General features: G+C 45.6%; 1 protein-coding gene across 1 annotated transcript in view; it reads left to right on the forward strand.

The window, feature by feature from the left end:
• The first annotated feature begins 930 nt into the window (after window positions 1-930).
• Window positions 931-24,326, forward strand: part of LOC130356054 (mannosyl-oligosaccharide 1,2-alpha-mannosidase IA-like) — a 257,376-nt gene continuing 233,980 nt past the window's right edge. The window contains exons 1-2 of the mRNA XM_056557082.1: window positions 931-1,045; window positions 12,389-12,528. The gene's annotated coding sequence lies outside the window, so the exon portion shown is untranslated. The remainder of the gene's footprint in view (window positions 1,046-12,388; window positions 12,529-24,326) is intronic.

Below are 24,326 nucleotides of genomic sequence, written 5' to 3' on the forward strand. Positions count from 1 at the left end.
CAGGTAATTATACAACCGGGGATGGGGGAGGCAACGCCCATTGCCAGCGCCGCTGCCCCTTCTCTGCCCCTGGCTATCGGCGCCGCTCAGGGGCAGCGGCACAGATAACCAGGGGGAGAGAAGCGGCGGCAGCAGGGCTCTAGACCTCAGGACAGGCAGGGGCAGAGAAGCCGGCAGCAACGGCAGGTCTCTGCACCTGCAAAAGCCGCTGCAGTTCATTGATTTAATGTGCCCGCTTTAAATCATTGAACTGCAGCGGCTTATCGGCGTATAACACACAGATAGACTTTAGGCTAAAAAAATTTGCCTAAAAAATGCGTGTTATACGCCGATAAATACGGTATTTCAACAGGACAGCGGAATCCCATTGAAGTGAATTTATAGCCAATACATGCAGAACTTTCATGCAGAATTCCATGCAGAAATTCTGGCATGTAAACATAGCTCTAAACTGCTTTCATATTTCTATATCTGAACATCTGGAGAGTGTAGCGTTAATGGTCTGACAGGTTCCCTCATTTCTTTCACATTTATAACATTTAGATTGATAATGGCTTACTGAATGTATAGCTTCTGTTCTTTTTGACATTAAAGGAGAAGTCCCATGTAGAAAAAGTATTGTGTTTTAAATGCAGAAGCAAAAGTTATATCACTTTGTAAATCACTGACTTCACCCATCTTGTATATAAAACCTGTTTTTCTAGCTTCTTTGTTCAGAGAGGAAGTTCAGCAGCTCCCTGTTCTGGTGACTTGCGACCCCCCATTGAGCTGCATTATGCTGGGGGCTGTGATGTCACAATTTCCCATAGTTCTGCAGCTTAGCCAGCTCTGTGCACGGCAAGGGAACCTCCCATCTGCAGCTTCAGCCAATCATAGAAGCCCCAGTGAGCTGAGCTCACTTGTCTTCATCTCCTCAGCAGGGAAGCATCTGACAGCCAGCTCAGTGTTTATAAGAGCAAGAACGATGTCCCAATGTCCCGAGAAGAAGCAGAGGGGGAGGGGGAGATCCCTGCTTTCCCCTGCACTGATCACAATCTGACAGCAGGTCAGTCTGAAAGAACAATGTCCTGAGAATAGAAGCAGGGGGAGGGGAAACACTGAGCCTGCTGTTAGGAAAGTGATCAGTGTCTAGGTCAGTGTATCCCAACCAGGGTGCCTTCAGCTGTTGCAAAACTAAAACTCCCAGGCATGCTGGGAGTTGTAGTTTCACAACAGCTGGAGGCACTCTGGTTAGGAAGCACTGGTCTAGGCTGGGCTACTTCTATGATGAACTGAAAGGCATTATGGGAGACAGGAAGTCAGGGACCTCCATGGACCAGGAAGTACAGATCTTTCAGAGGGGATTGCAGGAGAAGGGAGAGGGTGAGATACATGAGGAGCAGATTGTCAGAATGGTGAGCTGATGCACTTTCACATGATAGAAAAAAAAATTGTGACTTGGTCCATGATACTTCTTCTTTAAGTCACTCAAAATATAAAAATTAACATAAGTTTAAAATTAAGTTGTCATAGGTCCAGTGGGTGGATAGCATTCATGTCCAGTTAAAAGACACATTTCTGAAAAGATGGGTATAGTGTGTGTGTGTGTGTGTGTGTGTATTATGTATGAAATTATATATATATATAATTACAGCTAAAACTTATTTTTTTTTGTTAAAACTGGTTTTCCCTAGTGAAAACCAGTTTTGACTGAATGCCTTTGTTCAAACTAGAATGTTATTGGTAATACAAAAACCGAATGTTGTATCTTATATGTCATAATTTGTTGAGGATACAACGATATTTAGTAGATGTCATAGAAATGGTTTTTAATTCCCAATTGAATACTTTTTTTTTAGTTGCTTTTAACTGACTGGCTTCACTAGTTAATGCTAGTTTTCAAACCGATTTTATACCAGGCTAATGCCTCCTGGTTCATCGAATACCTCTCCATCATCAGGTACCCGACTTTCATGTATAACAATCATTTCATTCAAACTAGTTTTTCTTGCTATAACTAGTTTTCTCCAGTTTAAAACAGTTTTAACTTACGTTTGGGGTTTGATTAGTAGAAAATTCTAGTTTTCACAAAGGTGTCCAGTAAAAACTAGTTTTAACTGGGGAACAGCAGTAAATTCTAGCTTGGACAAAGGCAACCCAGTTTTAACTGTAACATATAATATAAAAAAAAATTCTAAAGGGAATGTTGTTTCCACCCATTTATTAGAAACATTTCCATTTTCAAAGCCACAAAAAAAAGTTGTCACATTCCAAGACTCATAATTTTTGTAAATATTTCCCTCTACCAAGCTTTGTGGGGGCTTGTTTTAACGATTTGGTGTAATATTTTCAGGTACATCTTTTCTGTTTTCTTCCTGGGAGGCAGATTAAAATCTTTTACAGCGTTATATAGTTTAGGTGGTTATGGATGTGGCAATACCAATTTTTCTTACATTTTTTTTTTGGGGGGGGGGGATTTATTTGTAGGTTTTTATATTACTATTATAGTCAGCAATTTTTATATAAAAAAAAAAAAAAACTTCCTGAAGCCTTTTCCCTGCAATTTTGCTGTTATTTTGGCAAAATAGCACTATTGTACAGCAGGTGCACGACTTGCTGTAAAATAGCAAATTTTGTCAAAATTTTGGGGAAAGAGTAACTGCACCGTGTGAACACAACCTAAATGGGTTGTAGAGCATTCAAGACATGGTTGCTTGATCCCAAAAGCAGTGCTACACATGTCCTTAGGCTGTGTTTGGTATTGCAGTAAAATGTATGTGAATGAGCCGTGATACCATTTTTGGGCTTACAGTGGCAGAAGGTTATACTGTTCATTTTGTTTTATTTTCTCTCTATCCTTCCTGCATTTCTACATAATTTTCATATTAAAAGCTTTTACCATGAGGATAATTAAATTCCCTTTTTGGGCAATGAAACCGTAAGGAAATATTTTCATAAGCTACAGGTGGATGGGATATATATTTCCACATTTAATGAAAAAGCATGATTACCAAAGATTTATGTAGCTCTATATTAAGAATTCTCTGATGATGAATAATCCCAGCAACAATTATGAGAAAGGAAGACAGTTTTATAACCAATTTTATTATTCATTATTTGTGTGTTAAACTAAAAGGCTCATTAAGATTCAAATTCTGTTTACACTATTGTACTGTTATGTTTAGATGGGGCCCCCTGATGCCAAGCGCACACACACTTTTTTTTTTTTTCTGTGCTATAATTTACATGTAACGTAGTTAAAGTGCAACTGTCATGAAATTTTGGTGCAATAACCTGCCTTTGTACTGTGTGCAGGTGGTGGGTATAATAATATTTTTACCTAATATTTGCAGGCTTTCATGACTGCAAACAATGCTTTTATTCAAAGCCACTGACAGTCGGATAGGCGTGGCGCGAGGTACGCAATGCCACGCCTACCCCCTTGCCTACCCCGTATGTCAGCGCTGAGACCGCTGTGTGATTGACACACAGGTCCCAGCGCATGCACCCTTCAGCTAATCTAACCTGAGCACCGCTGTGTGTCATCCAGCAAACGAGCGCTTGCTGGATGACACACAGCGGCACACAGGTTAGATCAGCTGAAGGGCACATGCGCTGCGACCTGTGTGTCAATCACAGCGGTCCCAGCGCTGACATACAGGGTGGGCGTGGCATCGCGTACCTCGCGCCACGCCTATCTGACTGTCGGTGGCTTTGAATAAAAGCAATGTTTGCAGTCATGAAAGCCTGCAAATATTAGGTAAAAATATTATTATACCCACCACCTGCACACAGCACAAAGGCTGTGTGCAGGTTATTGCACCAAAATGACAGTTGTGCTTTAATGCCTGTATAATGTATTTGGAAGGGCATGAATGCAGACATAATGCTAATCAATGCAGATATTTACTGGGGTGAGTAAAAAAAATGTGCATATTTGTGCTGCAGGGTGCGGTCACACGTGCGTATTTTTGCTGCCTATTGACTTCAATGGGAAGCAAAATCTTTTGAAGCACATCTGCAGCAGAAAATGCGCATGTGTGAATGTACCTAAAAACTGTATTTCAAATATGCAGAGCCTCTTGCCAAACAGTATTTCCATTTATTCAGAGTTCTCGGTAGGGGATATCTTTATATTGTTAGGTAGTCTCAAAAGCTGGCTTGTATCATCTATGTCTATTCACTAGGCAAGCGTATCAACGGCCGCAGCGAGACATTGCTGCAGCTGGCGATATGCTGAGAGCAGCATGACTCACTGACCAGCAGGAAGTGGTAGAAGACAGGGACTGGAGAATGGAACACAGATATCAGCACAATGGGTGGGACGTAGGAAGGTGAGTTAAAGTTTTTTTGTTTCTTTTTCCAGCCCGGGTACAGAGGATTAATAAAAAATGCCGTAGTACTCCTTTAATAGAAGTCACCAGTGGTAAAGGGATATTGAAAAACACACTTCTGTCTATATAAGTCTTCACAGCTGCTTATGCATATCAGAGCAAAAACCAAGCCATGAGGGGGAATAAACTGCCTGTAGAGCTCATAGACAGGATTGTGAGGAAGCACAGATCTGGAGAAGGGTACAAAAACATTTCTACTGCACTGAAAGTTCCAAAGAGCACAGTGGCTGCCATCATTCTTAAATGGAAGAAGTTTGAAACAACCTGGACCCTTCCTAAAGCTGGCTACCATACCAAACAAAGTAATCAGGAGAAGGACCTTGGTAAGAGAAGAGAGGTGACTAAGAACCCAATAGTCATTCTGTCTGAGCTTCAAAGATCTTGTGTGTAGATGGGAGAAGCTTCCATCACTGGGCTTTTATTTCAAAGGGGCCAGAAAGAAGCCTTTCAGTGTAAGAATTATTAAAGCCCACCAGGAGTTGGAAAAAACAAAACAAACAAAAAAGGACTCTCTGACTCAGAAACAAGATTCTGTTCTAAGAACTGAGGCCTAGAAATTTAGCCTCTGTGTCATAAGTGTTATGTTTGGTGGAAAATGGGCACTGCTCATCTCCTGCCCAATACCATACCTACCAGTGGTGTTGCTAAGGGGTGTGGACACCACCGATTGACACCACCAAAGGTATGATCAGCTGGTTCTCTGACCGGCCGTGCCACCTGCCTGTGTGACAGCAATGCTCTTCTTGCACAAGCCTCTGAAACGCTGTGGCCAGGCTGGGTGGTGGGGGTGGATCATTACTAGCCACGAGCACGGCGAATACCTCTGGTGCTGCCCTTCTTCAATCACCTTGGGGGTCAATTCAATGCTGGCATGACAGGATGTACAGATCCTAGGGCCACACAGGTCATTGGGGGCAGGCTTGTCAGGGAAGACGAGAAGCAGCCAAAGCCCCCTGTGATTAGCTGACGTGTGACGCATTGAGTGCAGAATGATAGGGGAAAACTTAGCCGTTGTATGCTGAATAAACCACCATCCTAAGTTTACATTAAGGGTTTAGTCACATGTACAGTATTCTGCGCAGATTTGATGTGCAGGATTTCAAGCTGTTTTCAGTTTACATTGAAATCTGCTGCACAAACACCTGTGCATCAAATCTGCGCAGAATACTGTACGTGTGAATAGACCCTGAAGGGGTATTCCCATCTCCATTATCAGTTTTTAAGTTATAGGGCATGTCAAGTTATACACTTTTGTGAATATATATGTGTGTGTGTGTGTGTGTGTGTGTATACAGTGGGGTCAAAAGTTTCGGCACCCCAGGTAAAAATTTGTATTAATGTGCATAAAGAAGCCAAGGAAAGATGGAAAAATCTCCAAAAGGCATCAGATTACAGATTAGACATTCTAATAATATGTCAACAAAAGTTAGATTTTATTTCCATCATTTACACTCTCAAAATTACAGAAAACAAAAAAATTGTGTCAGCAAAAGTTTGGGCACCCTGCAGAGTTAGAGTATGTTCACACTACAGTGTCTGAACGGAATCTCCGCTCGCTGAATTCAGCGAGCAGAGATTCATCCTGGCAGGCAGCGGTAGGACCGCGCGGCACTGAGCTGTCGCCATTGATGGCTATGCAGTGCTCGCGGACTTCCGCGCAAAGAATGAACATGTTCATTCTCTGTGCAGAACAATTTCAGCGGCGGAATTGTCCGCCGCTGAAATTCCGCAGTGTGAACGGGTCTCGTGGAGACCCATTCACACTAATGTTAAGTTCACACCGTGAAATTCCGCGGGGAATTCTGTAGTGTGAACATACCCTTAATATATTGTACTGCCCCCTTTGGCAAGTATCACAGCTTGTAAATGCTTTTTGTAGCCAGCCAAGAGTCTTACAATTATTGTTTGAGGTATCTTTGCCCATTTTTCCTTACAAAAGTCTTCCAGTTCTTTGAGAGTTCTGGGCCGTCTGTCACGCACTGCTCTTTTAAGGTCTATCCATAGATTTTCAATGATGTTGAGGTCAGGAGATTGTGAAGGCCATGGCAAAACCTTCAGTTTACACCTCTTGATGCAACCCCCTGTTGATTTCGAGGTGTGTTTAGGATCATTAACCATTTATAGAAGCCATCCTCTCTTTAACATCAACTTCAACTTTTTCACAGATGGCATCAAGTTAGCATCCAAAATTAGTTGAAATTTTATTGAATCCATTTTCCTTTTACTCGTGAGATGTTCCCTGTGCCACTGGCTGCAATACAACCCCAAAGCATGATTGATCCACCCCCATGCTTAACAGTTGGACAGAGGTTCTTTTCACTAAATTCTGTTCCCCTTCTTCTCCAAATGTACCTTTGCTCATTCCGGCCAAAAAGTTCAATTTTAACCTTATCGGTCCACAGAACTTGTTTCCAAAATGCATCAGGCTTGTCTATATGTTAATTTGCAAAGTTCAAATGCTGATTTTTGTGGTAAGGACGTAGAAGAGGTTTTCTTCTGATGACTCTTCCATAAAGACCATATTTGTACAAGTATCTCTTTATAGTGGAATAGTGTACCACAACTCCAGTGTCTGCCAGATCTTTCTGGAGGGATTGTGCAGTCAAACGTGGGTTTTGAATTGTTTTTCTCACAATCCTGCGAGCTGTTCTATCTGATATTTTTCTTGGTCTTCCAGATCTTGCTTTAATTTCCACTGTTCTTGATGACTGCCATTTCTAAATTACATTCCGAACAGAGGATATTGACATCTGAAACCGTTTTGTTATCTTCTTATAGCCTTCTCCAGCTTTGTGAGCGTCAACTATTTTCAGTTTCAGATTTCTAGACAACTGCTTAGAAGAACCTATGGTGCTGATTGTTGGGGCAAAGTCAGATGAGTCTTGGCATCTATAACCTTTGAGATTGACATCAACTGGTCTTCCCAGATGATGATTGAGAACAATCTATGACACTGGCAGGTCTCGGCTTTGCAAAGGGGGCTCTGCATGCTATAAATTCTGCAGGGTGCCCGAACTTTTGCAGATGCCATTTTTTTGTTTTCTTTTATTTTGAAAGTGTAAATGATGGAAATAAAATCTAACTTTTGTTTACATATTATAAGAATGTCTATTCTGTAATTTGATGCCTTTTGGAGATTTTTCCTTGGTTTCTTTATGCACATTAATACAAATTTTTACCTGGAGTGCCCAAACTTTTGATCCCCACTGTATATGTATATATAATATAATTAGAGATGAGTGAATTGAATATGCCGAATCTGAATTCATTACAAATTTCATAAAAAATTTGATTTGTAACGAATCCGAATATCGCCACGATTTGTTTTAACATGGGGTAAGGAATCCTGGGAAGACGGGACAGAAAGATGCCCCTGAATCACATGGTGGCATGCAGCCTATTAGCAGCCAGCCAGCTCCTGTGATGTCACAGCCCTAAATAATCAGGAGCCATTGCTGCAGCAATAAATATATGCAAGCAAAGAAAAACCTGGGGTCAGTCTCGAGATACTGCGGTCGTCGTAGAGATATTTCACAATGCCATCTGGTACACAAGACTTTTTTTTATTGATAAAGAATGTGTAAAATTGGACACTCTCGTGCCTTCCTCAGGTCCATAATAATTAAAAAATATATATAGTGTACAATGTAAAATACAGTGTAGCTATAAGTAAAAATGTAATGGCATAAGACAAAAGTATTCTTTTCTTATAGATAATTCATCAAACCATATAATGCATACATATATTCACATGTTCAAAGCACAGTCATGGATTGGGGAATAAAAGACAGAGGAGAGGTTTATAAAAGGGAACTTGTGTACACATGTATATAATAATAAAAAAATATACATATAAAATAAAAATATAATATCCGTACATAGCATCAATGCCTTCCTCTTGCAGGAACTGCTATGCTCCAGCCACATGAGGTCTAGCATTTTCTTGCATTAGGAGGAACCCAGGGCCAACCGCAACAGCATATGGTCTTACAAGGGGTTTGAGGATCTCATCTCGGTACCTAATGGCAGTCAGGCTACCTCTGGCAAGCACATGGAGTGTTGTGTGGCCCCCCCCAAAGAAATGCCACCCCACACCATTACTGACCCACCACCAAACCGGTCATGCTGGAGGATGTTGCAGTCAGCAGATTGTTCTCCACGGTGTCTCAGACTGTGTCACGTGCTCAGTGTGAACCTGTTTTTATATGTGAAGAGCACAGGGCGCCAGTGGCAAATTTGCCAATCTTGGTGTTCTCTGGCACATGCAAAACGTCCTGCACGGTGTTGGGCTGTAAGCACAACCCCCCACCTGTGGACATCAGGCCCTCATACCACCCTCATGGAATCTGTTTCTGACCATTTAATGGACACATGCACATTTGTGGCCTGCTGGAGGTCATTTTGCAGGGCTCTGACAGTGCTCTTCCTTGCTCAAAGGCTGAGGTAGCGGTCCTGTTGCTGGGTTGTTGAACTTCTACAGCCTCCTCCACATCTCCTGATGTACTGTCCTGTCTCCTGGTAGCACATTCATGCTCTGGACACTACGCTGACAGACACAGCAACCCTTCTTCCCACAGCGCACATTGATGTGCCATCCTGGATGAGCTGCACTACCTGAGCCACTTGTGTGGGTTGTAGACTCTGTCTCATGCTACCACTAGAGTTAAAGCACTGCCAGCATTCAAAAGTGACCAAAACATTAGCCAGGAAGCATAGGAACTGAGAAGTGGTCTGTTGTCACCACATGCAGAACCACTCCTTTATTGGGGATGTCTTGCTAATTGCCTATAATTTTCTAAGCAAGAGAGCGAAAGGGGGCACTCTTGGGGTCAATACACCGAGAGGCCTAAAAGTCTATAAGACCCCGTCTCAATTTCAGGACAATCCAGGCTTCATGGAAGCCTGGAAAGGGGCCCATCTACAACATGCGAACAACTTACTTAAAATAGTCTTAGAACAAAATGAAAAAGAATATGCCTCTATAACTGAGGAACTCTGCAAGTCTAGGAAAGAGTTAAAGACCCGCCTAACTGAACAACAAGCCACGACTTTCTTCAGTAATTTAGATAAAAAAACTAAGGTAGCAGAAGCCGAAATTAAAAATAATAAACGGGCCAAGTTCCCTTGCGACAAAAAGGACTACGATTCTCAGACCATGTTTACTTGGAAAAGTCAAAGAGGAGGGAGAGGTGGCTACAGAGGACGGAGACGCTATAACAGAAAGAAACGCTTCACTGATTATTAGACGACTGATTCCGAGACATCAGCATCGGATGATAATAGCAAGGAATCCCCTACAAACAGTAATGACCAAATCCCTTTAGGAAGAGGAAGACCAGGAGAGGGGGTCATAAGAGGAAGGGATGGTCCACGTTTCCACCAACGCAAGACCGTTTCTTGGAACAGTTAAGGATTACACCAATTGAAGACAATGACAGCAATTTCTCTAACGTGGAGCTACCTGTTGTTTGCATAAGGGCGCTGTCTAAGGGCCTAAATTTTGCTCTGAATTACAAATTTGATATAGTACAATTTGAGATCGATATGTTCAAAGCTACTAGGAAAATAGGTCTATTTAAGATGTTTAAAGATAAAAGCATATCTACTCCCACTACCCTGGAAGGAGAAGTTCCTTGCAGGATAAGAGCTATGGGTTTTACCCCAGCTAGCGGGATAGACGAAGAGGACATAGAAATTATTCGTACATTGGCCGAACTAGCCGAGGACTTTACACCTATGGGTGATGTTATCGGTGGAGGATTTACCGTTGGAAAACCTTCCACCTTCCCCCCCCCCCCCCCCCAACACCCATAGGTTCTCTGCTGGATCTGTTCACCAAAGCAGTCATGAGAGACATCAAATGCATCTTATACCCTCCAACAGAAAACTATTTATCAACTGAAGAACAGAGTGCATTGAAGTGGCTGGCAGCACAGTCATAATTGAAAACAGACAAAGCAGACAAGGGGGGAGCAGTCATAATAATGAAGCACGATCAGTATGAGAAAGAAGCAGCCAGACAGTTATCAGATCACGTCACCTATGAACCAATATCCAGTAATCCAACACACAAGATTATTAATAATCTACGTACACACTTGCGGAAATACATGGAAAGAGGTATTATTACTGCACGTATGGCGGAACGTCTCCTACCAGAAGCCCCTAAAAATCCGACGTGGTATCATCTTCCAAAGATCCACATGTCGCGGACCGAACCTCCGGGACGCCCGATCGTCTCGGGGATAGGTTCCGCGACCGAGTATTTGTCCAGGTACATCGATTGGTTGTTACGACCCCTTCTAACATCTATCCCGTCCTACCTGAAGGATTCGGGTGACGTGCTTAAATACATTGGAGATTACCCTTGGCAACCTACCTATAGTCTTACAAGTATAGACGTTGAAAGCCTACATACCCGCATCCCTTTGGATACGGGTATACAGGCAGCCCGGTTTTTCTTACAGCATACGGACAAATCTCAAGCATTCACAGACTTTGTCTGCGAATCTATTGAGTTTATTCTAACTAATAATGTATTCTTGTACCACGAACAATGGTACAAGCAGAAAGTTGGAACGGCGATGGGGACTCCGATATCGTGTACTTTTGCTAACATTTTTATGGCATATTATGAACACCTGTACATATTTTCCACGTCCAACCCCTTTGTATCAAACATTAAGGGGTATAAAAGGTATGTGGACGATATTCTATTGTTCTGGGAGGGCTCTGAAGATAATTTCCTTTCATTTGTGCAGTACCTCAACATGAATAACCTAAATATGAAATTTACCAGTGTGTTTAGCAAGGATGAATTGGATTTTCTGGATATTAAAATAAAAAATTCCCCCTAATGGCATCCATACAGAAGGCTATAGGAAAGCGATAGCCAAGAATACAATCTTGCACTTTAACAGCTCGCACCCGAGTCATGTGAAGAGAGGGATACCATTATCCCAGTTTATTAGACTGAAAAGATTAAACAGTAAGCCAGAGATGTACACCCAACAAGCACGCAAACTCAAAATGAGGTTATTAGATAGAAATTACTCCTTAGAGGTTATCGAGACAGCATATCAGAAAGTGGAAAAGATGACAAGAAATGAGGTTCTATATGGTGGGCCAAGAAGGACTATAGGCAGACAACATTACAAAGATCGAAAATTCGTATTCTCCTTTAATAACTCGCAAATTAATGAGAAAATCAGAAGTGCTATCTTACAGCATTGGCACATTTTACAAAATGACAATGACCTGAAAGTGGCTACAAGACAGCGACCCATCATCACTTACCGCAAGGACCGCACCATAGGCGACCATCTCAAAATTATATCTGAAAGAAAAACAGAAAAGAAAAAAAATTACCGGTTTAGTGAAATCACTCCTGAAGGGTATTTTAAGTGTGGGAATTGAAGCCTATGCAAATACAATGAGTGCGCTACCACTCTTAACTTAGGAGGAATTATGCATAAGGTTAACCAACTTATCACTTGTAAAACCCCATATATCGTCTATTATATTGTCTGCCCCTGCTCCCGTTACTATATAGGTAAGACGATCAGACCCCTATATGTTAGAATACGAGAACATAGAAATACCCTCAAGAAAGGAACTGGAGTGCCCCGTCTGGCTGAGCACCTAGTTACTCACCACAATAACGATATTAATGTCTTGCGCTTCGGCGGACTCGAAGTGGTTAAAACACCTAAAAGAGGAGGAAATAAAAATATCCTATTGTTGCAACGAGAGGCTAAATGGATCCTGCGCTGTGATGCACAAGGACCAGCAGGTTTTAATGACCGGCTTGATCTATCACCTTTTCTACATGATACTTAGATTAGTCTATATGTTATTAATTATTTAATGGCTTCTTACTCACATAGCTCTAACATTAGCATTGAGTTAACACGGTCAGCTACGTACCGTTCCATTTGGTTTTAATACACCAGCTGGGTTTTCTTTTTCACACGACCCATACACTTGTTTACCGGTTCCTATGGTTACTTCCACAGAGCACACACGTATAAAGAAGGAGACGCAATGACGTTAACTAGAGGCCGCAAAACTACCGGTGTAGCCTCCGAGCGCTCCTAGAACACGCCGAGTTTACCCATGTCCCCGGACTCCACGGATTAACGACCGAAGCCTAGCGGTGAGTGCATATTACTCTTTTCTATATATGATTTGCCTATAATTTTCACCTGCTATCTGTACCATTTGCACAACAGCATGTGAAATTGATTGTCAATCAGTGTTGCCTCCTGAGTGTACAGTGTGATTTCACAGAAGTGTGATTGACTTTGAGTTACATTGTGTTGTTTAAGTGTTCCCTTTATTTTTTGGAGCAGTGTAGTTGAAGGAAGGACTAGTGGGGATGTGAATGGGAAAAAATATCCTCCATATTAACAGGTTGTTTTTGTTTTTTCTCCACGCCATCCTACATATTATTACTCTACAGATGTTTTAGAGGTTCTGCATTTGAGCCTTGCTTACAGGAGATTTATATATATATATTTTTTTATTATTATTATATACTGTATTTATCGGGGTATACCACGCACCGGCCTATAACACGCACCCTCATTTAACCAAGGATATTTGGGTTAAAAAAGATTTGTACCCAAATATCCTTGGTAAAATGAGGGTGCGTGTGTGTGCATGTGTATACCCCGATACACTGTTTCTGACCCCGCAGAAGCCCCCAGGAAAGGCAGGGGGAGAGAGGCTGTCGCTGCCCGCTTCTCTCCCCCTGCCTTTCCTGGGGTCTAGATCCCTGCTGCCGCCGCTTCTCTCCCCCTGCTGTCGGCGCCGCTGCCCCTTCTCTCCCTCTGACTATCGGTGCCGCTGCCGATAGTCAGGGGGAAAGAAGCAGCGCTGGCAGCGGTGCCGATAGCCAGGGGGAGAGAAGGGGCAGCGGCACCCATTGCCGGCGCCGCTGCCCCATTGCGTCCCCCATCCCCGGTTGTATAATTACCTGTTGCCGGGGTCGGGTCCACACTGCTTCTGGCCTCCGGTGTGGCTTCCCCTGCGTCGTTGCTATGCGCTGCACGGCGTCATTGCGTCTCGCAGCGCATAGCAATGATGCAGGGGACGCCACACCGGAGGCCAGAAGCAGCACGGACCCGACCCCGGCAACAGGTAATTATACAACCGGGGATGGGGGACACAACAGGGCAGCGGCGCCGGCAATGGGTGCCGCTGCCCCTTCTCTCCCCCTGGCTATCGGCACCGGCAATGGGGCAGCGGTACCGATAGTCAGGGGGAGAGAAGGGGCAGCGGTGCCGATAGCAGGGGGAGAGAAGCGGTGGCAGCAGGGCTCTAGACCCCAGGACAGGCAGGGGCAGAGAAGCCGGCAGCGACGGCAGGTCTCTGCACCTGCAAAAGCCGCTGCAGTTCATTGATTTTAAGCTCCCGCTTTAAATCATTGGACTGCAGCGGCTTATCGGCGTATAACACATATATCGGCGTATAACTTTTAGCCTAAAATGCATGTTATACGTCGATAAATACGGTACATGTGTACACAAGTTCCCTTTTATAAACCTGTCCTCTGTCTTTTAGTCCCCAATCCATGACTGCCTGGTTTGAACATGTGAATACAGTGGTCCCTCAACATACGATGGTAATCCGTTCCAAATGAACCATCGTTTGTTGAAACCATCGTAAGTTGAGGGACCCCTGCAATGGAAAGAATAGGAAGTTATACTCACCTGTCCCCGCCGCTTCTGACCGTCACCGCTTCCCTGGATGTTGCCCTCCATTGCTGTCGCCGTGTCCCCGACGCTCCGGACATCTCTGCTTCCCCGGGATCCTCGCTCTCCATCGCCGCCATCACGTCACTACGCACGCCGTTCCCATTTTATGACGGGATGGCGTGCGTGGCGACGTGATGACGACGAAGGAGAGCGCTGGCAATGCAGGGGATCCCCAAGAGGACGCTCTGGAGCCCCGAGGACAGGTAAGAGACCATCACCGGAGCACACGGGGCACCGTAAACGGCTATCCGGTGGCAGCTGAAGCAGTCTGCGCTGTCGGATAGCCGTTTATGCGATGGCCCCGACATGCAAAAGCATCGTATGTTGATGCTGCCTTCAACATGCCATGGCCTCTGAGAGCCAATCACATGTTGAAATTATCATATGTCTGGGCCAACATAGGTCGGGGAGGTCACTGTATGTGTATACATTATATGGTTTGAGAAATTATTGCATAAGATAAAAGTATTCTTTTCTTATAGATAACATTTTTACTTATATCTACATATTGTATTTTGTATTTTACATTGTACACTATATATATATATATTTATAAATTATTGTGGACCTGAGGAAGGTGCGAGGATGTTCCGAAACGCGTTGTCCAATTTTACACATCCTTTATCAATAAAAAAAAGTCCTGTGTATCAGATGGTATTGTGAAATATCTCTATGACAACAGCAGGGCTTGAGAACAACCCCAGTTTTTCTTTGCTTGCATTAATTTACGGTTGACTGCGTACCCTCCAGTGGGTCACTGTTAAAGGGACCACAAGCAGCATACTGTACTCATTCTCCCCAAACCCACCATAGCATTGTGCCTATCCTACTGCACAACTACAGAAGGTCAGTATGACACTCTGATATCTAATATACTACATCAGAGGCCACTTTTGGGTTTACTACTCAGCAAAGTGGAGAGTATTGTCCTATTGTACATAGGTGGTCTACGATTTTTTTTTTTCCTGTTAAATTTATTTGGGCCAGCTCCTCTGAAATGCCAGTCAAAACTACATACCTGCTTTTATAGCCTAATACAGTTGCAGGCATAGTGGAGCGTATTGTCCTCCTCTCAAAAGTGTATCCTATATGTACGGTGGTGTATAAGTATGTCAGGCATAGATGTGCAAGGACGTTCACAGAGGAGTGGCAGAGGCCTAAATTCATCAGGAGCAGGCAGAGGTCACAGCAAACTAAGGGAGTGTGGCAGCAGGAGTCACAATGAAAGGCCTGAGCTCCCGGTATCAGCTAGCGGTCCTGTCTCGACCAGCAACCCATTTGCCGTCATTGATTGGTTAACTCGGCCATCCACTTCATCCCAATGGACATCTGACACCCCTAGTCAACAGTCGGTGCGTTCCTCAGACACAACCCTTAGTTGGCATGGCCCAGGAGCAGTCCCTGTCCTCCCATTGCCTCTGTCCTATGCTGTTCTCTCCCCTACAGAAGTATCGTATGGTGTGGGTTAAGCTCCACTCTTTAGTGAGGACGATCTACTAGAGGACAGTCAGCAACTACTGCCAAGTGTGGACTGTTGGGGGGAAAATAAGCTACTCGGCGGTGTGGCAGTTTTTCATCAAGCATTCATCAAGATGTGACGGCAGATGGTGAAGCATGGCCAGGATCCCAATGTTGGCACCATGGCCCTCCGTCAACATATGCAGCGTCACCATAAAGTGGCCTGGGAGAACCGTGGCTCTTTTTAAAGGCAAGGAGCAAAAAACGAAAATGCAAAAACGGAAAAAACCCTGGTCCTTAAGGGGTTAATTAATCAGCTCTGGTCTTTGATCTCAAAATATAGGAGTTCACCTTTCTGAAGGAAGCTCTGGTGAAACACATTTATCAAAGGGTTTATTTGGTGACTTGCTGTGGATACCCAGAGGTCTGGAGGCTTTAACCTTTGCACCATCACACTCTCTCTAGCGTCTTTGCTGGACCGATAGAGTGTGATCGTGACAACTGGTGGCAGCGTCTGGTTATATTTAGAGATTTTTAGTGCTTGCTGGATTTTATCTGTAAGGAAATCTTAGCACTAAAATAAATTGCATACATATTCTTGTGTGTAAATTACAAAGACAAAGCTCAGTGCTGGTTTAAAAGACATACAAAAAGAGTGCAAGACAGTTCTGCCCTCCCCATCTCCTGTTTTACCTCCTCTGTCTCATCTCGGAAATATGGAGGCATATCGCAAGCAGTCCAAGCCTGCGCTGGAGCTAATTTGCCAAGAAAAGGAGATCCCTACTGCGGGAAAGAACAAGGAACAACTTATTGCTGATCTTGTGGAGTTTGTTTCCCATGCAGCAGAGTTGAGTGACATGAGACAAAGTCCTACAGCTGGAACTGGCATCCAAGGACTGACATCTCCTTTGGGAATGCAGCAACATTACTTCCTATCAGGACAGTACTCCACATGAGGCCTTGGACTCTTATATGTGGACTGCCTTACAACACCTTGGGAATGTGGATGCTAATATGAAACTCCAATTGCTTCTCCACTACCAAACTGCAGAGAGAGACGTACGAGCCACAGAGGGAGGTGGCAGAAAGAGAGGCCCAGCAAAGGCATGAACTGGAGGTTCTGAGGCTGAGAGGGGATGCTTTATCTGCACGCAGTGATGTGAAGGATGAAGGAGACCACAAACCTCGCTTTGAACATCTCCCCATGTTGGAAAAAGACGGTGATCTGGATGTGTTCCTGAGGGGATTTGAAAATGTTTGTCGGCAGTTCCATCTACCTAAGGAACAGTGGGGATGATATCTAACCCCACGGTTGCGAGGGAAAGCTCTGGATGTGTTTGCTTCTCTTCCCTCTGAAAGTGACCAGGACTATGAGGCAATAAAATCTGCCCAATAAAAAGTTTTAATCTGACTCCAGAGGCTCATCGGAAAAGATTTCGGACTTTGCAACAAAGCACCACAGAAAGCTGACCTGCATGTTCAGTGCAGCTAAGGACTGCATTCAGGCAATGGGCTGGGGGCCTATAAGTCACTACTTATGAGGCCCTGGAGGACTTGATGGTCCTGGATCAGTTTCTCCAAACATGGAGCTTTGAAGCCAGAGAGTGGATTTTGGATCGCAAGCCCAAGACAGCAGCGGAATCAGCAGAACTAGGAGATGACTTTGCCAATAACCGGGTGCCAGCAGCAAAGCGTGGATCTGCACAAGCTGGAGCAAGTACCTGGAGGGGAGCCACACAACTACAAAGCACCACCCGGCCAGCTGGGAAATTCTTGCCATCACCAAAAGCAACAGGGGCCACATTGGGTCAAGGGGACATCCGCCGATCTTACAGATGCACCTGAGTGCTACTTGCCCCAACAAAAAGAATTCTCCACCTACAGCTGGAGGACACACAGCCATTCTTTTGGTGGCCGGAGCGGTGGAGAAAAGAGCGGATAACATGAAGAGTGTAACTGTGGGTGACCGGGAGACAGTGGGTTTACGAGATTCTGGAGCTTCATTTACCTTGGTGCGGCCTGAAGTGGTGGATACAGAGGACATCATCCCTGGAAGAACCATGGCTTTAAAAGAAATTGGAGGTGTGCGACCTGCTGTGCCCATGGCCCGTGTGTACCTGGATTGGGGTACAGGCCAAGGTGTGCGGGAGGTGGTGATCTCTGAGGACATCCCTGTTAATGTTCTGCTGGGGAATGATTTGGGTCGGATGCTCTGTCGTTATGCTCTGGAGGACATCACCTGCACACCAGATGGGCTAGGAGAGACCCGGTTTCTTCTGAGGTACTGTGCGAGACTTTGGGAGACACTGTGAAATGTGATAACTGGGAGGGAGTGCAGGGGATTGATAAATGTTTACCTGTGACTGTGACTGTTTTCCAAAAGTGAAATGGGGTGTATTGTAAAATGTGATGACAATGAATTACCAATGCCAAAACCTAGTGGAGATGGGCTAGGGGGAGGGTTTGGTGTGCCCCTGGTGACATGTAAGGATGAGGGACCAGCAGTGAGTGATATGTCCCAATCCTGTAAGCCTAAAATGGCTGAGGAGGAGGGAAGGAGTGATGGGCCTGTGTATGATGCCTGTAACATTGTAATGTCTGGGACTGAGGGGGAGGAAGGTGTAACACGTCAGCAGCGTGCCAGGGCTGCCGCTGTAAAAAGAAGGGAGGATGGTGATGAAAGGGGCAAGCTGTGTGACTTGCAAGCCAAAGCAGAGGAAGGTGGAGATGCTAGTTCAACTGAGGGAAATGTGCTTCCTGATGCCACGAGATGGGGGGAGGGCAATGAGCATTTCTGGGAAGCTCTGCACAGTGACCCTTTCCTTGAAGAGCTGAGACAACATGCTGAACAGCCAGGTGCTGACACAGATGGGCATCTTGTACTGGGAGTCCCATTCCAAAGGCATGCTAGGGCCCCATGTGAGAGATAGGCAGTTAGTAGTTCCTAGGCAGTACAGGAAAGAGCTGCTGAGGTTAGCTCATGAGACCCCCCTGCCAGGACATTTGGGAATGGCCAAGACAAAGTCCAGGTTGGCAAATAATTTCTACTGGCCAGGTATGGGTACTGCTGTTGCAAATTACTGTAGATCCTGTCATGTCTGCCAGAGGGTGGGTAAGTCTGGGGATGTTACTCATGTTCAACTAGTGCCCCTATCAGTTATATCTGTACCTTATGAACGAGTGGCAGTGGATATTGTGGGGCCTCTAGCTATACCCAGCAGCACAGGGAAACAATTTATTCTTACTGTAGTAGTTTATGCAACCAGGTACCCTGAGGCTGTTGCCTTATCCTCCGGCCAGGCAGATAAGGTGGCAGATGCACTGATCAGTATATTCTGCAGGGTGGGGTTCCCCAGAGAAATGCTCACTGATCAGGGGCACACAGTTCATGTCCACTCTAATGCAAAGTCTCTGTAAGAAGGTGAATGTACAGCATTTGGTAGCACGCCCATACCACCCCCAAACAAATGGTCTCTGCGAGAGGTTCAATGGGACCCTAAAATAAATACAAAAAACATTTGTAGAATCAGAGGGCAGAGACTGGGAAAAGTATTTACCCCATCTGTTATTCGCTTACAGGGAGGTATCCCAAGAGTCTACAGGTTTCTCACCCTTTGAATTATTGTATGGTGGAGTACGGGGACCCCTAGATTTAGCTAGGGGGGAATGGGAAGGGGGGGCTACATGCCCCTGAGACTTCTGTGGTGGAGTATGTTCTGAGATTCAGGGACAGGATGCAGGCATTGACTGGGCTGGTACATGACAACTAGAGATGAGCAAACCGAAGCTGACGAACCCAAATTCGTTATGAATTTCATGAAATATTCGATTTGCAACGAATGCGAATATCGCCGCGATTCAATCGCGCAAATCGCTTAATTAAACTCTATTTTACAGCCTTCCAGGCTATTGGAGACCTAAAATGGTGGATCCACATGTCAGTACATGGGGCAGGGGATTATGGGAGGGCAGGAAACTGCGGCGGGAATGAAGGTAAGCGGGATGACCCTGAATCACATGCGAGATGCAGCCTATCAGCATTCATTGGCCCCTGTGATGTCACAGCCCTATATAACCGGCAGCCATCTTGCCTCTCTTCATTTTGTGCATGCACATATACAGAGAGAGGACGGGACTGCGTGTGTGTGAATAGCTTATACCACAGCGTACCACTGCAACTGCTAGTCACATCAGCATTGGGGACAGACAGGAGTGCAGTGCTTTGCTATTCTCACTGAGAAGGATCTTTGCGCTATAAACCTCTTATTCACATTATTGAGCATTGCAGAAGAGAGGGGCAGATAGCTGTTCTGCCTCATACAGATCAATAAGCTGCCTGAACTTTATGAACCATCTTGTCTCGTCATTTTTCAGCGCAATTCAGTGTTTATTTTTGCTCCACAAATCATCTGCTGCTCAGAATTGTGTGAGAGAGTGCAATTTAGGGTTTAATCCTGTATTTTTTTTTATTGTGGTGCTGCACTGTTGGGTCCTGCTGCTGTTCCCAATTAAGTTATTTTTCAGTGGACTGTAGTGCATTTGTCTGCCCTCATACGTGCATACCACATGCCTACATCAAAGCAGTCTACTATTCTGTATCTGTAACAAGTCTAGATACAGGGAAAGTCTTGACTCCTGTCAAAAGTAATCACCTGCTGGTATTTTAATTACAGATTTTTTTCTGCGTATTGTTGCACATATTTCTGCCCTGATCAGTGCATACCGCATACGTACATCCAAGTAGTGTAACATTTTGTACCTGTTAATCTGTCAAGAGCGTACATACGGTGAAAGTCCAAACAATAGTATTCACTGGCTGGTGCTGTACAAAAAAAACTTTTTTCTGCGTATTGTTGCGCATATTTCTGCCCTCATCAGTGCATACCGCATACGTACATCCAAGTACTGTACCATTTTGTACCTGTTAATCTGTCAAGGGCCTACATACTGTGAAAGGACAGCCATAAGTAAACACCTGCTGCTGTTCTAGACAAATACTGTTTAAAGAGTAGTGTAGCGTATTGTAATACCCTCATATGCGCACTAAGTATGTCAGGCAGAGAAGTTCCAGGATGTGCACAGAGGAGTGGCAGAGGCCTAAAAACTTCAGGCAGAGTTGGCAGCAGACTAGGGGCGAGAGGCAGCAGGAGTTGCAGCGAGAGGTCTGAGCTCCCGTTATCAGCCAGCGGTCGTGTCTCGACCAGCAACCCATCTGCCGTCATCGATTGGTTAACACGCTCATCCACATCATCACAAGTGACATCTGACACCCCCAGTCAACAGTCTGTGGGTTCCTCAGACACAACCCTCAATTGGCATGGCCCGGGAGCAGTCCCTGTCCTTCCATTGCCTTTGTCCTATGCTGTTCCCTCTCCTAGAGAAGTATCTAATGCTGTGGGTTCAGCTCCACTATTCACTGGGGACGATCTAATAGAGGACAGCAAGAAGCTACTGCCCAGCCAAGAAGGTGAGGAGACATGCGCCGCATGCTCCGCAAGGCGGCCAAGTAGTGGTGCGGAGAGTGACGTGGGAGGCAGTGTTGCAAGGGTTCAGGGTCCTGAAGCAGACACTGTTGGGGAACCTCAGGAGGACATCAGTGACGTGCACACACCTGTTGATGATGATGAAGCCGATCGCAATTAGGAGCCGGGTGCAGAAGGGGCTTCATCATCATCATCATCATCAGGAGAAGAGAGTTGCAGGTTGCCCTCGAGGCAGCAAGGCGGTAGCACGGTTGGCAGTCAGCGTGGTGGCAGAAGTGGAAATTCAGGAGCCAAACGTGCCCGAGGGAGACCACCTGCTTCGCGGTAGCCTACCTTTCCGGGAGGTAGTGGAACAGGGGTTCCTGGAGACGGCGCCAGTAGCAGTCAGTTAGTGTGGACTGTAGGTTGGAAAATCAGCTACTCGGCAGTGTGGCAGTTTTTCATTAGGCATGTGGAGGAGAAGATATGTCGGCAGAAGGTGAAGCGTGGCCAGGGTCCCAATGTCGGCACCACGGCCCTACGTTAACACATGCTTCGCCACCATAAAGCGGCCTGGGAGAACCGTGGCTCCGATGTAGTGGTCCAGCCTGCTGCATCACCCAGTGGCCATCTGCTCCCTCCTTCATCCAGCCAAGGCTCCACCACCTCAGCTGAAGGGAGCTGTGTGTCACACCCTCCTTCTGTCGCTCCAGATGCTCCTGCTTCTCCCGCTTTTAGTCAGCCATTCCGCCAACAATCCATCGGCGAAGCCATGTCCAAGAGACAACAGTATGCGCCCACTCATCCAATGGCGCAGAAGTTGAATGTGCTCCTGTCCAAGTTGCTGGTGCTGCAGTCCCTCCCTTTTCAAGTGGTGGACTCTGCACCTTTCAGAGAATTGATGGCTTGTGCCGAGCAGAGGTGGAAAGTCCCAAGCCGTCATTTCTTTGCGAAGAAGGCAGTACCAGCCCTGCATAAGTTTGTACAAGAGAAGATGGGCCAGTCCTTGAGCCTGTCGGTGTGTTCAAAAGTGCACGGCAGCACTGACGTGTGGAGCTGTAACTACGGGCAGGGACAATACTTGTCTTTTACGGCCCACTGGGTAAGTGTGTTTCCTGCACAGCCACAACAGCAACTTGGACAGGTCACACCGCTTCCTCCTCCACGCTCTCAGGCAGTTGGTCCTGTTGCAGTGTGTGACGCCGCCTCCTCATCCTCCACCGTGTCCTCGGCCTCCACTGCACGTCCAAATCTCAGTAGCCCTTCATCGTACCATGTGTGTAGGGCACGGCGGTTTCAAGCCGTCCTTCACATGGTTTGCCTTGGCTAACGGAGTCACACAGGGGAGGAACTGCTAAAGTTCATTCGTAAAGAAATCCGAGTATGGCTTACTCCATAAAATCTGGAAATGGGAACCATGGTGACCGACAACGGGAAGAACATCGTGTCCGCGCTGCAACAAGGAAGTGTGAAACATGCGCCCTGCATGGCACACGTGTTGAATCTGGTTGTCAAGCACTTCCTCAAGTCTTCACCCCATTTGCAAAACATCCTGAAAATGGCAAGGAAACTGTGCATGCACTTCAGCCACTCGTACACCGCCAAGCACACCTTCCTTGAGCTGCAGCGTTAGAACGGTATCCCACAACATAGTCTTATTTGTGACGTTGCCACACGTTGGAATTCCACCCTCCATATGTTGGACAGACTATACGAACAAAGAAAAGCCATAATCGATTTCTTGATGATCCAAGCAGATAGGAGCACTCCCCTGTGTAACTTCAATGTGAACCAGTGGCAGCTCATATGTGACACTTGCCATTTGCTGAGGCCCTTTGAGGAAGCCACATTATTTGTAAGTCGCCTGTATTACGCCATGAACGACGTAATTCCACTCCTACATTTCCTACAACAAATTATTGAAACGATGGCTGGTCACGGCAATGGAGACGTTGCGCCTACATCTCAAGGCTACATGAGCCCTGTGGGGGCTGAACTGAAGGAGGAGGATGAGGGGCAGATTGGAGCACAGTTTAGGTTGGTTGAGATGGCCGGTGTTTCTAGTCATAGGACAGGAGAGGAGGAGCAGGAGCAGCTGGAGGAAGGTGAGACAGAAGACCCAGACACACCGTGGAAGTATGCAGTGGAGATGGAGGCAGGTAGTTCCTCCCAGTCACTGGCGCAAATGGCACGATGCATGCTCAGTTGCTTGCGTAGTGACCCCCGAATTGTCAAAATTCGTCAGCGGGATGACTTCTGGATCTCCACCTTATTGCACCCTCGCTACTGTCCCAGAATGGGTCCCTTTTTTACACCCACTGAGAGGGAGGACAAACTGACCTACTACAGAGAGATCCTACGTAGTCAGTTGGCCGATGCCTATCGGCCACATGGTCCATCCACTCGCAGGTCTGACTCGGGGGGTCCTCTGCGCTCACCTTCCACTGCAATGACTGCTGGGGAGGGGAGGGGTGGCAGGAGCAGTACCAACTCAATCAGCAGCAGCCTGAGTCTACAGTCACTGATGAGTAGTTTTCTTCACCCGCATAGTGAAGCAACTCATCAGCAGCAGGTAGACATGGAGCATGACCTGAACCAGCAGGTGGTGGCATACCTTGACAAGGCCATGCCAACAAACATTGAAGATCCGCTGGACTTCTGGGCAGCCAAACTTGATTTATGGCCGCAACTAGCAGAGTTTTCCCTGGAAAAGCTGTCCTGCCCGGCCAATAGTGTGCCATCAGAGCGGGTGTTTAGTGTGGCCGGGGCCATAGTCACCCCAAGGCGAACTCGTCTGTCCACAAAAAATGTGGAGAGACTGATGTTTGTCAAGATGAATCAGGGATGGATCAGCCAGGATTTAAAGCCACCAATGCCAGATGCCTCAGAGTAGATTGACCATGCTGCTACACCAACACTTCCCAATTATGGTTATGAAACCCTCTTGGGTTATCAATTAGGGTTGTGAATCCCTCTTTGGTACTGCGAATGCCTGCTCCTGACTCATTTCAGGAACTACTTGCCTCACTGACGCTTCTGGCCTTGGGCCTTTAATTTTTGCATGTTTAGCAGTAGCTAAATACATTTTAATGCAAATTTCAACATTGATCTTTACATGTAAGGGGTTATGAAACCTTCTTGGGTACTGCGAATGCTTGCTCCTGACTCATTCTGTGTCTTTCAGGAACTTCTTGCCTCACTGATGTTTCTGGCCTTGGGCCTGTAATTTTTGAAAGTTTAGCAGTAGCTAATACATGCTTAATGCTAATTTCAAC

This window comes from Hyla sarda, chromosome 2 (genome assembly GCF_029499605.1).
Source record: "Hyla sarda isolate aHylSar1 chromosome 2, aHylSar1.hap1, whole genome shotgun sequence".
Taxonomy (NCBI): Eukaryota; Metazoa; Chordata; class Amphibia; order Anura; family Hylidae; genus Hyla; species Hyla sarda.